The 13568-nt window shown below is 40.4% G+C and overlaps 1 long non-coding RNA gene across 1 annotated transcript; it reads right to left on the reverse strand.

Moving 5' to 3' along the window:
- Positions 1–5883: 5883 nt before the first annotated feature.
- Positions 5884–7149, reverse strand: LOC143138627 (uncharacterized). The gene is made up of 3 exons (XR_012990269.1): positions 6484–7149; positions 6058–6206; positions 5884–5972 (listed from the first exon to the last, which is right to left on the reverse strand). It is a non-coding gene; the product is annotated as an uncharacterized LOC143138627 (long non-coding RNA).
- Positions 7150–13568: the final 6419 nt, after the last annotated feature.

Genomic DNA, 13568 nt, shown 5'->3' on the forward strand with positions numbered 1-13568 from the left:
GGAAGCCAAGACGTTATAACACATCCATATCATAGGCTAATGTTATCATAACACATCAGTGAACTTACAGGATGGCTACGTTGAGAAGCTGCACTTACTAATCAATGCATAGCCTACTTGGAACAAGTTTATCCTTACCGTAGCACCCACCATAGATATATACACTAGATGTCGCCTTGACTACTGCTGTTCATTGGAACGAATGCGTCAATCGAGACGCCATTTTGCTTCAGTGATCCACTCCTCTATAATGCATTAGTTTCAATCTGGGCAAAGATTTAGCGAAAATAAAATCACCATAAATCGTCAAAATCTCAAGCAATCATCTAGTTTTTTGGGTTGTTCCAACTGACAGGCATGTATTTATGGTTGAGTCTAGAGTAAACTAAGCTTAAGACGATAATAAAGATACATTTTACCCGTCTAGCCCCATAGACTCCCATTCATTCTGCACTAGCTAGCGGCGGCCCCTAGAGGAACAATGAGTAAACTGCAACCAGGTTCGATACAATGAAAGTAAACAGGCTCTTCGTAGACAGGCTCTGAGGCCACATACCCCTCGTCTCGTTTACTCATGTAAGTTGTAATCTCACCAGAAGTTGCTGTAGATCTGTAGAACATTTACCTCTGCTACTACATAGGCTACGCCAGTCGTTACTTTTATAATCATGGGTCAGTGCCATGGGCAAACGAGATGTAGCTGAATTCATAAATGACAAAGCCATGAGAAAAGTGATTTTCTTACGTTTCAACAACAAAGAAGCCGATCTGCCATCGTTGTGAAAGTTCCCAAATTTGTCGCTAATCGCTAAAAAGGTTTTCTATCGCTGGGGATGGCCAAACGTCGCTAAATAGGTAACGCTGACAATACAGGAGAACTAGTTTAGCGCTTCAGATCCCTGTACCAAGATGGCGGCGGTGTTGACGCATGCTGAGAAGCAGAAGGCGACATCTAGTGTATATATCTATGAGCACCCACGAACTGTGTTAATTTCACAGGAAGTCTCTCGGTCTCCCCTCTGCGTTCACTCATAGGTCCTCATTTCAAAAAACTGTAAAGAATCCTGTAAATTGCGGTCAACGATGTTCATCGCCTGAAACTTCCGTCGAATCCATTTTGCTAGGACTTAGCGAGTCACTAACGTTAGCTTTGGGGAGACCGCTAGCAAGCTTTCCACCTAGCTTATGTTAGAAAACACAGAGCTACACACAATACTTCTAAATAAAACGTTCTCCCCTACACAGAAAAAAATCCGATGTACCTTACAAAATGAATGTAAAACAAACTATGTGAATGAGTTACACAATTTATAATGAAACTCTAGTGAGGTCACTGAAGGCAACTGAAAAGTGATGGCAAGCTAATGGAGACAGTGATTAGCCAGAGTGTTGCGTCAATCATATTCAACGGCAGGAAGTGTGAAATTCTGCCCAATCGGTCACTGCTTCACGGGTGGGACTTATCTGCCATAAGGATCAATAGAGTGGTGAAGTCCCGCCCCTTCTACTTCCGGTCCATGGGACCTATCTTTCAAAAAATTATGAACGGGAGTTAATGGAGAGATAACAATTATTTTTTGGTCCAGTTTGAATTGTGCCACAAATTTCACATATGATGTGTGTGAATTTAAAAGATAATTTTTCACGTCAAGAAAGTACTGTTGTTCGATAGACTTCAAAAGTTATGTTGGTTTTGTGCGAATCCACTCAGTGGACTACATCTCTCGTCTCGAACGATGTACGTCACCAACGTAATGAAACGATAAGAGCTGTTATGCTAGTTAACGGTTGCATCTTGCTGCCTGCTATGTCACTTAACAGTATGTAATGTACAGTCTATGGACGAATACAACTTACCTGATGAGTTTAATCCTCTGACTCATGGTATTTTCTTCGGCAAGGAAAGCCCAATTAAGACCTGTTGCTGGTATGCTTGTACAATCTAGTGTGGCTGTGAATGAGCTAACGTCACTAGCGCGACTGATGGGTTTGTAGTCATTGGAATTACGATCTTTCACAATGTTGTAATTCAATAGTTACGAAACAAACTGCAAATGTCTTTACATGAAAATGTGTCTTTAAAATGGACAAACATCATATGGGTAATTCAAGGCACAAGTCAACCGGGACCAGAAAATAATTTATTTTTCGCCATAGACTGCCGTTCAAATTTTTTTGAAAGATAGGTCCCATGGAGGCAAACGGAAGGGGCGGGACTTCACCACTCCAACTTCCGGGCGTGGATTGTCTATGAGAAATAACATGGCGTTTCGAAATATCATACCGGTAAAACATCTGTAGGTAGCGAAGTTGAAAAAGCTGGTGGGCAGATTGGCCTACACACATATAGTTTCCACTGGATTTTTTGATTGTCGGTGCCGTTTAAGTAATATACTATAGACTATATTTCTTAAACGGCACCGAAAATCAAAAAATCCAGTGGAAACTAGATGGCAGAAGTGTGTAGGCCAATCTGCCCAGCAGCTTTTTCTACTTTGTCACCTACAGAGCTTGACAGGTACGATCTTTCAAAACGCCATGTTATTTCCCATAGACAATCCACGACCGGAAGTTGGATGGATACGGAAGCTAGGAGGCGGGATATATTCTGGAGAGGTCTATAGAGCTGCACAGTCCCGCCCACAGCCGATGCCGGATGTAAAAAGTCAATGCAATTTCTCCATTGACAATTGCGGTGTAAGCCATAAAAACTTAACTGCACGTGGTAGACTTAAAACCAGCTACGGTTGTACTAAGCGATTGTATATGCTCCTATAGACACCACGAGTTCGTGGGGCACTAACCTTGTTTTGAGATAAATGCCTTTTATTCGCGATCTCTTGGATAAGTACTTCATTACCCACAATCCTGAACAATCCCACAATCCCACAGTGATGCCTCTGATTGGTGGAAAGGCCTTTATGGTCATAGTTTGAAACATTCTCAGCGGAAAAATATTGACAAAGATGGAGGAGTTTTTTACTGCCTATGGTGAAAATCTTAATGTGATTAAACACTTTCTTGACGAATATTGGTACTTGTATCAACAAGGATTGGGGTTTATACATCACACGAACTTAGTCAGGGCCAATACACTATCAAATTGACCACTGTAAATGTTAGTTTAAACAGTCAAACTTTTCAGGTAGGCTAGCACTAGCCGACAGGCTAACCTTTAGCATTTCCGACATTGTATGTCATTACATAATGCAGCTAACATTAGCCTACATGCTGCAACACAGGTATGAATATTATGTTTTAGTGAGTGTCCAAAGGGGTGAAAGCCACTTTAAATCGGGTCACATTATTGACTGTTGTGTGTCCGAGAGTCAGTTTGTGGGTTTTGTAAGGGTCAGCAGCATGAGGGACAAGACCTACAAAGTTGTGGTGAGTTAGCTAAGCAGGGAGGTTGTAATGTTAATGCTGCTAGCAGTGCTAGTTAACATTAGCTAGGCTACTGTAGCCTTCATACTGTATGATTCATATTAATCATTAACCTAGGAATACTTCATGCATTTAATGAACATTTTGTGTAATAATTCACGGCAAATTAATAAACTGAATATGGTGGTCCAAGAGCAGACCATGCATCAGCCCGACTGAGCAGTGATGACAGCATAGGATGAGTCAGGTAACGTTATGAAGCACCGTTAACGTTAACCGCTTTCACACACACGATATAAAATACACGATGATAAATATAAAATTCAATATCAAAACACTATTATTTACACGATTACTCCTGAAATAACTGATATTAACTGCACAATCACTATATAAATATCATTGTTTGGAGGAGAGGGTTCGCTGCTGTCGCCGGTTGGAAATGAAATATTTCGCGCTGGTTCGTGCTGCTTATATATTTTTCAGTGAGGCCCGGTGGTTTATGGGATGAGTAGTTCCTTCGCTCGGAAATGAAAATATGTACACAGTCTTGTACCTTTGACTTTTTTTGGATTTTCTCTTCGTTTTTTCACTCGAAATGATATGTTGTATGCTTATGAGTTATGCCGTAGCTGGTTAGCCTAAGACATGCTGTAAAACTCTTTAGATACGGATTTTTCCAAACGTCAATGGGACAAATGAATGGGAAGTTTACATCCGGCACCTAACCGCGTTTTGGCTGTGGGCGGGATTGTGCAGCTCTATTGAAACGGAAAAAATCCACGAGCCGCCTGTAGGCGGTGGGCCGAAGCCGCATATCTGTTCAATTTTGAAAAACGAGAGATGGACTACTTGTTTTTTTACTATTCAGTAGGATACATTTATTTTAAGCGATATGCCACTTGTTGCCACTGACGTTCGTGACGCAGAAACTTGAAATATTAGTTTTATTAAGTCTTAGTGGTTTAGGCGAACGCTGTGGTCGCCCATGTCAATCTACCAATAGCATAGTACGATACTGACATACGAATATGACAAGCCTATCAGATTTGGCTATACGAATCAGCTGTTGGACAACAACATACAAACTTTTTTAGCAGCCGTCCGACATGGCTACCTGAGCATGGACATCGCCAAAGAGGATTGGTTTTGTGGGGTAAGTATCTTTGATAGGTCCTATATTATATATTTATCCCATGTTGGTTTCGTAGACAGCGATGGTCAAATGTGTTTTGTCAATGTAACGGCAATCTTGGTTAATTAAGGTTTGCCTTCTTGGTAGGCTTATGCTTGTTGCTAGCTTGTCGAGCTAAAACTGTCTTTAGGTACATTGATTTTGAACTCCTCCGTGTACAAGACGTCTGCGATTACTTTAAAATGCAGTTGTTGTTAACACAGAACGATCCATTTTGTTACAGTGTCTGTTAACTTCCTTAAAATTGGCAGGCTGTATTGACAAGATGGCTATTTACTTGCCACATGCGGTAGGCTATATGTGCGGTATAGAACTTTTGACGTAAGTGACTGTTACAAATCAAGTAGCAGTGCTAAACCTTATGTCAGTGTTGCATGCATGAAAAGAAACAAATTTGACTTGCTTCGGAATGTCGCAATACATCATACTTTCATAAAATCATGCAACATACTCTACCGTGTCTGTGGACATTGTTATTTGCAAAGCAAATAGAAGAAAAGTGCTTTAGTGTTGCTTTAAAATGTCCCCTAATATGAGATTTGCCACTAATTGCCATTTATTTTCTCATTTACAGGGCAAGTTGAATTCAACATTGATGTTAACACAAACATTCATTTTAATGTTTTATCTTTGATAGCAAACTTTGGTTACATTTTCTTTCAATAAATCTCTCCACTTTTGGGCTCTAGTCTTTGTATCTTGGTTTTATTTGTGAAATGGCAGTAGCAGTCTCTGTGGTAGCCACTGTTGTCTGGAATAGCAGTTGATTCCTGGCTGTTCAAATTAAATCTCTGCACTGCCTCTTCTGCAACAACACTCTTTACAGGCAAGGTCTTTCCAGAGAAACACTGAATGAATTTATCCCAATTTAAAGCTGTAAATGGGCTTATTGATATTTGGTATTATTGGCTTATTATCAACTTCCACTACAGGCATGCAGCAGTTCATGGTTGTAGATGATGTAGGTACCATGTGCCTAAAGAGCCTACTACCTGACTTTTTCATGACGTGATGGATGTATAAAACTTGCACGAAATACAAATTCCAAAATGTATGGAAAACGTTTATTAGTGTTAGTTCAAAGAAACAGAACAACCATCATACATTATGCTGTAAACGTTACTTCTACACCCATACTTGTTTAATTTAGCCTACAGCCTTTTTTTCCATCAAGTTGAGTAAAGAGTTCAAAAGCCTAAAAATTACCCAAATATTCCACATTTCACGTTGGACACAGGTGTTTGTTTACAGTGTTGCATTATATTAAGGTACAAAAAAACTCTTTGGTGTTGCTTTAAGAAACTAGTTTGTAGAGTACTTGCGTCTGTTCCAAGACCTAGGAGTTAGCTTCACCCCCATCTTCAGACCTTTGTTAAACACTGACGGGCTTCACCTGTATGAACAGGAAGACTGTAAATAACTGAACATTGCAAGGGCCAAACTTTTTAAGGCAGGAAAATGTTCAGAGAGGGACTTACCTCCAAATAAAGACTGCTTGCACAAACATATTCAGCGGGCAAGTGATCAGGTTGCAGTACACCGCCGAAGCCATGGGTGTAAGTTGGCTGGAGATGGCTACGAAGTGTAGTGGATGTCACTGCCACCAGGTCCAGAGGCTGTACTGGCACTTACAAAAAAAAATGTACTAAGGGTAGATGTACATGCAAAAGATCTGCCATGTACAGACCTATGCCAGTGCTCAATGTGTGAGAACAGGTAAAGCAATGACTAGAGTGGCATTCTCCTGAATGATGTTCACCTCTTGAACTATCAGCTCTGTTTATTTGGTTATCAAATATTTGTTAATTAAATGTTTTAATTAAATCTTTTTTACAATGTCTCTTCATGCATGCAACACTGACAAAGTTAAGCACTGCTACTTAATTTGTAAGACTGTCACTTACGTCAAAAGTTCTATACTGCACATAGCCTACCGTATGTGCCAATTATATAGCCATCTTGTCAATACAGCCTGCCAATTTTAAGGAAGTTAACAGGCACTGTAACAAAATAGATCGTTCCGTGTTAACAACAACTGCATTTTAAGGTAATCGCAGACGTTTTGTACACGTTTTGTTCAAAATCAATGTACCTAGACAGTTTTAGCTCGACAAGCTAGCAACAAGCATTAGCCTACCAAGAACGCAAACCTTAATTAACTAAGATTGCCGTTACATTGACAAAACACATTTGACCATCGCTGTCTACGAAACCAACACGGGATAAATATATAATAGGCTATATCAAAGATACTTACCCCACAAAACCAATCCTCTTCGGCGATGTCCATACTAAGGTAGCCATATCGGACGGCTGCTAAAAAAGTGTGTATGTTGTTGTCCAACAGCTGATTCGTATAGCCAAATCTGATAGGCTTGTAATATTCGTATGTCAGTATTGTATTATGCTATTGGTAGATTGACATTGGGGACCACAGCGTTCGCCTGTACCACTAATAGTTAATAAAACTAATATTTCTAGTTTCTGCGTCACGAACGTCAGTGGCAACAAGTGGCATATCGTTTAAAATAAATGTATCCTACTGAATAGTAGAAAAACAAGTAATCCATCTCTCATTTTTCAAAGTTGAACAGATACGCGGCTTCGGCCCACCGCCTACTGGGGTTTCACTCGATTTACATTGAAGTCAATGGGGAAAGATATCTATGGTAGTGAAGCAAAACGAAAAGTTGGTGAAGCAGTCTGATTCACTGTAATTCTCTGTTCCACCGCGGGTGACTGATGGCGTTGTTGTCACTCACAGAATTGATTTCAGGAAAACAGTTCGTGTTAGTGACTGTATTTCTGTTTCAAAGGAGTAAAATTGGGATTATTATAAGATTTTTTTTGTGTTTTGTTTTTTACTTTTTTTTGGTGAAGCACTGCTTCACCTGTAGTCTTATAGAAGCCTCCTCTGCGTCTGTTCCTGAGAAATCCCAAGCTAAACAGTGGGTAGTTTTCATCAAAATCGCTGTTTTTTTTTCTAGAAATGGAGATATAACATCTTTCATGAAATATGAAGTGTTTCCTGTTACTTACTTGTGTAAACTTTCCGGGAAGTGATCAGCGAGACCTGGCGAGACTGCCACCTAGTGATAGACCCACGAAAATGGCCTGGTTTTGACCTGACGTGCATGCGTCACTGATTCGACCCAAAGCGGCAACCGAGTTATGATAAAATGTCCAGATAAAATATCCAGATTGTGCGTTTTCATGAGTTTCACGACCGTCATATATTTCATTTCCATTCATCACAGAGTTCCCAAAATCACATATAAGGTGTGTTAGAGTGTCTAGTTTCGTAGTTAAAAAAAAAAGCTAAAAACATAATATTAAGTTTTTGTCACTCAATGAGTTAAGCTAGTTCTAGCGTTATTAATGTTAGTGCGAGAATTCCACAACACCTAGTTAACCCAGTACATCCTTAGCATAAACATTAAGTTTAAACATGGAGGGACAGGAACGTTAAAAAAAGTTACAAATGCTGGGCAAAGAAAACTCCTTAGACAAACTACATCTTACATTTCACCTTACCTTCAGCCAAAGTCAGACAGTAGTTGTCAGGCAGCCACTGTTCTTTCCCACTGAGGCGACTTTATGCAGAGACATCGGACGACGTAATGATGTAAAATGCAAACCCGAAGGACTCAATCAGATTATAGACATCCTGGGAGTTCGTGCAGTAAAAATAAATTCTGGACCAACACTGACAAAATAATGGACACCGCTAAAACACACTGACAAGTGTACACAATCCTCAATATACTCCACAGTGAAAAAAATACACTCTTTAATCTCATACTCTGGGAAAATAACACTCTGGCATTTGCTGTGCAACAATCAGCCTGTAGATGGTGGTGTTGAGTGTGTGTGTGTGTTTATGTGTGTGTTTAGGACACATAAGCACACACACATGCATAAATACACTCGCACACATAAACATACACACACACACACGGAAACACACACGCAAGCACAGACAGGCATGCACACACTCAGGCATGCACACACGCAGGCACACACACACAATCTATTTTAAAGCTTGGCATCACACAGTCTACAGCAGTGTTTCCCAAAGTCTGGGTCGCGACCCACGGGTGGGTCGCAGGAGATTTTATTTGGGTCGCCAGCACAATTTATGTTGTGTTATAGGCCTAACTGATACCATTTGTCATTTGATACCAGGAAAGCTAACATTTTTCTATTAGGATGTAGACTGTTAACTACCACAGTCACGGTTTTGTCATAAAAGCGCATGAAACTGGGGGACGAACGCATCGCAGAGGGGGTGCCAGCATGGATATCTACCTCTCAAAATGAAACCGTTCTATGGGGCGCCTGCCATGTACCTCGCAGTTGCAAACTGCAAGGGACATGAATCCGCCTATTTGCACGAACATTAATAGATACCAGTTCCTCAACTTTACCGATTAAAATCTAGTGACCGTGCTGTCAACTAAAGCAGACATCCATAGACCGGACATAAGGCCATTCAATTTGCATACAGTTTCGATTGCAGATGCAATCTTTAAAGTTAATAGCAACCTCCTCACATTCTTATTTCTGATTTAAAATGCACAACAGTGCATTATATTAGTCTACAATTTAAATGGGCATTTTAAACACTATTCCTCTCGTTTTCTACCTCGCTGACTCCAAAGTAAAGGCGCATTCTTCCGGCTATTGCGCAAACGCCTCTTGTTCTGATATAACGACTATAATATAATACAACAGTACAATATAACGACTTGAGTTATTTGCTGTTTACATTGGAATTGACGTCCACAGTGTTATGGACCCATTTGTCTGCAACGCAACGTAGCCTACAACATTTATTTTTAGAAATACAGGAACAGCTTACTATGCTGACGAATGATGACTGCGCAACATGCGAGAATTTGCCCTACTCTCGGATGCGCATTAAAACGTATCTTTTCAGTAGTCATTTCCAACTTTTCACGCTGATGGTGCTCAAAATGCAACACAACCGTGTTCAAAGCAGGGATCCTATAGCAATGTAGGCCTATGGTTGGGGGAAGCATAGAAAAGTTGGAGAACCTGTGGCCTAAAACAATATTGGTGGTTGCAGGGTAGATTTGAAGTGAAATGGGTCGCGATGGTCTGTCATTTTTAAAAAGTGGGTCGCCAGAAAAAAAGTTTGGGAAACACTGGTCTACAGTATGTCAGATTACCATGGAGAAACTCAATTCATTGTTTAAAATTCATTTTCTTTTGGCTATTCTTTTTACACAGAGGTTTTTTTAATGATCAAGATTATTTTTTATTTTTCCAGCATTGAGAATTTGTTAAAATGAAATCCTTTCTTGTTCTGTGTGTGAGCATTCCTGAGTGCGTGTTTGTGTGTTTATGAATGAGATAGAGACAGAGAGAAATATTTTGCATTAATCATATATTTTCATTCTTACCTGCGCAAAGTATGCGAGAGAGGAAAACACAAATGCCAATATATGATGTAACCAGCTGTGTTAATTGCATTGTTAACCCTAATCCCCAAGATACCCTGTATTTTCTCTGGTTATAAAGAGATAATCAGATTTCTGCATTTAATCAGACAAAATGTTAGGTATTAAGGCAGGTGTTCAAGATAAGTACCACTTTGTGTGAATTACCTGCAACAAATAGGTCAATGTGACCTCAGTCATACACAATATCTAAACCATTTTTAATCAAGTGTTTTCCCCATCATCTATTAGTGCCAATGTAACTAAAATGAATATGTGTATGGATATAAGTGTGTTGTGTGCTTATTTTGGACAATAGTGTAACTACTTTGCAGTTAATGTTTTTCACTGCTGGAAAATCAGTTTGTGAATTTTGAAAGACTATTAACTGTGGATTAATTATTCCATTGGCTTTCAGCATTGTCTGTACAACACAGCTATCCCCAACAGATGTGGGATTTGACCCAAAAAGGCATTGGGTGGGGGTTGAGTGAGGGCCTGGGAAACTGAGCATGTGGGGTAGAGGTAAGTTAGGAATAAATAGGGAAAAAAGGTGTCTATATGGGCTGATTGGAACAATTACCGTTTGGTAATTTAACAGTGGACATGTGTCACTGAGTGTGAGTGTGTTTTGGTCATAACATGTCATAAAAAGCAATGGGAGTGTCCTCTCCTATTTAATTTCAAAGCCAGATGCACTTTAAGCAGCGTCGGCGCCAGAGAGCAACGGGTGGAGGGGCTATGAGCACTGACAGGGGGGGCACCTCACCTCACTTTTATTCGTTATTTTTCCAAAATTGCCATATAATAAAGAGCATCCTTCGAGCCTTTTGGATAACTGAATCAATATGATCAGGGGGAAAATAGTGCAAGAACATAGCGGTCATAGCCTATAGCGTTGAATAGACTAGCACACAACGTTTAGAATAATATAATTTTAATAGAATAGCGTTGCATAGGCTACAATACAAGTAAATAGGCTATAACAGACTCACCACTAGCAAGCCTAGGCTACACTTTGCTTCACTGTGTCTTTCCATTCATTTCGAAATGTTCTTGTAAGATCCTGCTCAAAAGCAAATTACACATACTGATAATATCACAACATTGCACTTAGGCTATGTGATCCCTCAAAATGTTCTTTAAAGTACAGAACAAATTCTAACACATTTACGAAGTGGCTAGGTAGATGCACCAACTATGATGGAAATTTTAAGAGAGAACAGGACACTGGCTTTTAGTATTTTGTGCTGCTCTGACAGTCCACTTTTATTGGCACTTTTAGTCTACTGTTTTTGAGTTTGGAGAAGTACTTGCAGCGACAGGATATAGCCTACAAATGCCGACTTCACAACTGTCGCATTTCCCAGCCAGGTCCATGATAGGCTTTTTGTCACTGCTTCCAATAATGTCTCCCTCTGGATAAAGCAGGTTAAGACCCGTGCTGTGTTGCACTCACTAAAGGGCGATTCCATCTCCCCTTAAAGTAGGCCTAGCCTACATGATCCAAAGCACTATACGTCTCCGTTGCTCGAGTTTATCATTAGCACTGGACAATATTGGAAAATATAGGAAATGCGACGTGTCAGTTTGGCCCTTTATTTACAGTTTCTGCAATTTAGATTACAGCTCATGCATTCAGCTTGGGTCATCCTGTGGTCATACGCGAAAAACCTTGCAGCAGTGTCTAAAAACCCTACTGGTCGAGATTTATGCCCATTTGGCGTTGCAGGAGTCGTGGTAAATGTATCGGTGGCACTCACTGCAACGGTGTCCGAGTGTGCAGAATCCCTCTTTACCGCGCAGTTTGCATCGTGCAGTTTGCGCACACAATCAACAGTAGCATAGTTGACACACATGTCATGTTTCATTTTGAGTAGGCTAAGTGTTCAATATGGATTTAATTTCAATCATAGACATAATAATATTTAGATTTTTTTATGTGAGGGAGAGAACTCAGTTGGCTTTAAGGATGTAGAAAAACACATGGGCACATGATTTGGGATGGGATTTGGGATTGGGATGTGGGTTTTGGGTCTTTCAACATCACACTCCCTCCTCCAGGTGATCTAGCAGAGGCTGATCTCACCCCTTCTCCTGCTTCCGTCTGCCAGAGCTTTCGGGCAGCCACTCAAGAAACCCACTGTGCTTGAGTGTTCCACATCCTGTGCACAGTAGGCATGTTGGTGACTTATCCTGCTCCATGTGTGGAGGATAGCTGGACTAGGCAGAATGTCATACTTAGCCAGGTTAAAACCAGACCCATTCAACACTAGTATGGTAACAGGCATAGAATTTGCGTTAACGTTGAAGTCATTGGTACAGCCTAACCAATCATATTCAGGGGTTCCTAATATTACTTCCTACTTCGCCTAAACTTCAATCAAAAAAACATGACAACATTTCCATGCACACTATATTCCGGTTTTAGACAGAATAATGATTATTCCGATTATGTGAGTCAACGATATCAATATCGCACGAACGCACGCTGCTTGCGTCGCTTGCAGTCAGGACTCTCCAATTGAAAACAATGTAATTAAACAGATTTTAATACTAATGTTTGCTCGCATCGCATCTGGTTAGGACATGGCGTGACGCAACGTTCCATTCAGTCATATTTAAATCATTATAGCATAGCGCGAGCGTAGCGCTCGTCATGAAAAAAAACCAGCAGCTTAATATTTTTCAGGTGGTTAAAGCGATGGTTCGGAGTAATTTCACCCTAGGGTCCTTTGCACCATGACCCCGAGCCAAACATTGATTTGGGAATAGCCTGTAAAAGTCCTTGCAGGAAGCGATTACATCAACGTTTTTTGGTATATCCAGTTTTAAATATTTTTTTTCCGAAGTGTTTACAACTTAGTGTTAACTTATAATTGTTGCAAACCGGACTACGAACAAAATATTAGTGCATTCCTGGATCTACATCCTTATGCATGCTTCCTGCCAGGACTTTTACCAAATCACGGAAGAAACATCGACGCAGCGGTATAGTAGCAGATAATCAGGCAAGTCTTATTTAAATAAACTCCTGGTGCACTTACAAACTTTCTAATGCCTCGTTATTGGACTAAAGGTCATAGTTGTACTACTGCAGAAGTTTCATACCATTCAGGGCATTATTAGTGGGGTTATTTACGAGAAAAAAAGTTGGTTCCATCACGACTGCAGAACGTCATTAGTTTCTGACAGCGCTACTCGACCAGGGTTCGACCAAGGGAAAACAGGTTCTGGGAGGGTGTTTGGCTCGGGGTCATGGTGCAAAGGACCCTAGGGTGAAATTACTCCGAACCATCGCTTTAACAGACACGCACACACGCACACTGTTCTTAGCAGTGATGCTGACAGCAGTGAGATTAGCCATTGTATCCTCTACTACGGTCACTCTGTTTGGAACATTTTGCCGTTCAGGTTTCAAGATTGATAAGATTCACTTAATGCATATAGAGTAGCCTATGGATGGACGCAGAGTAGGCCTAGGCCAGCCTATGCATCATCTAATAGTTTGGGACAACCAAACAACA

This window comes from Alosa pseudoharengus, unplaced genomic scaffold (assembly GCF_046254945.1).
Source record: "Alosa pseudoharengus isolate Yale_2024_CS ecotype anadromous, Long Island Sound unplaced genomic scaffold, YU_APseudo_1.1 YU_APseudo_1.1_scf_21, whole genome shotgun sequence".
NCBI lineage: Eukaryota > Metazoa > Chordata > Actinopteri > Clupeiformes > Clupeidae > Alosa > Alosa pseudoharengus.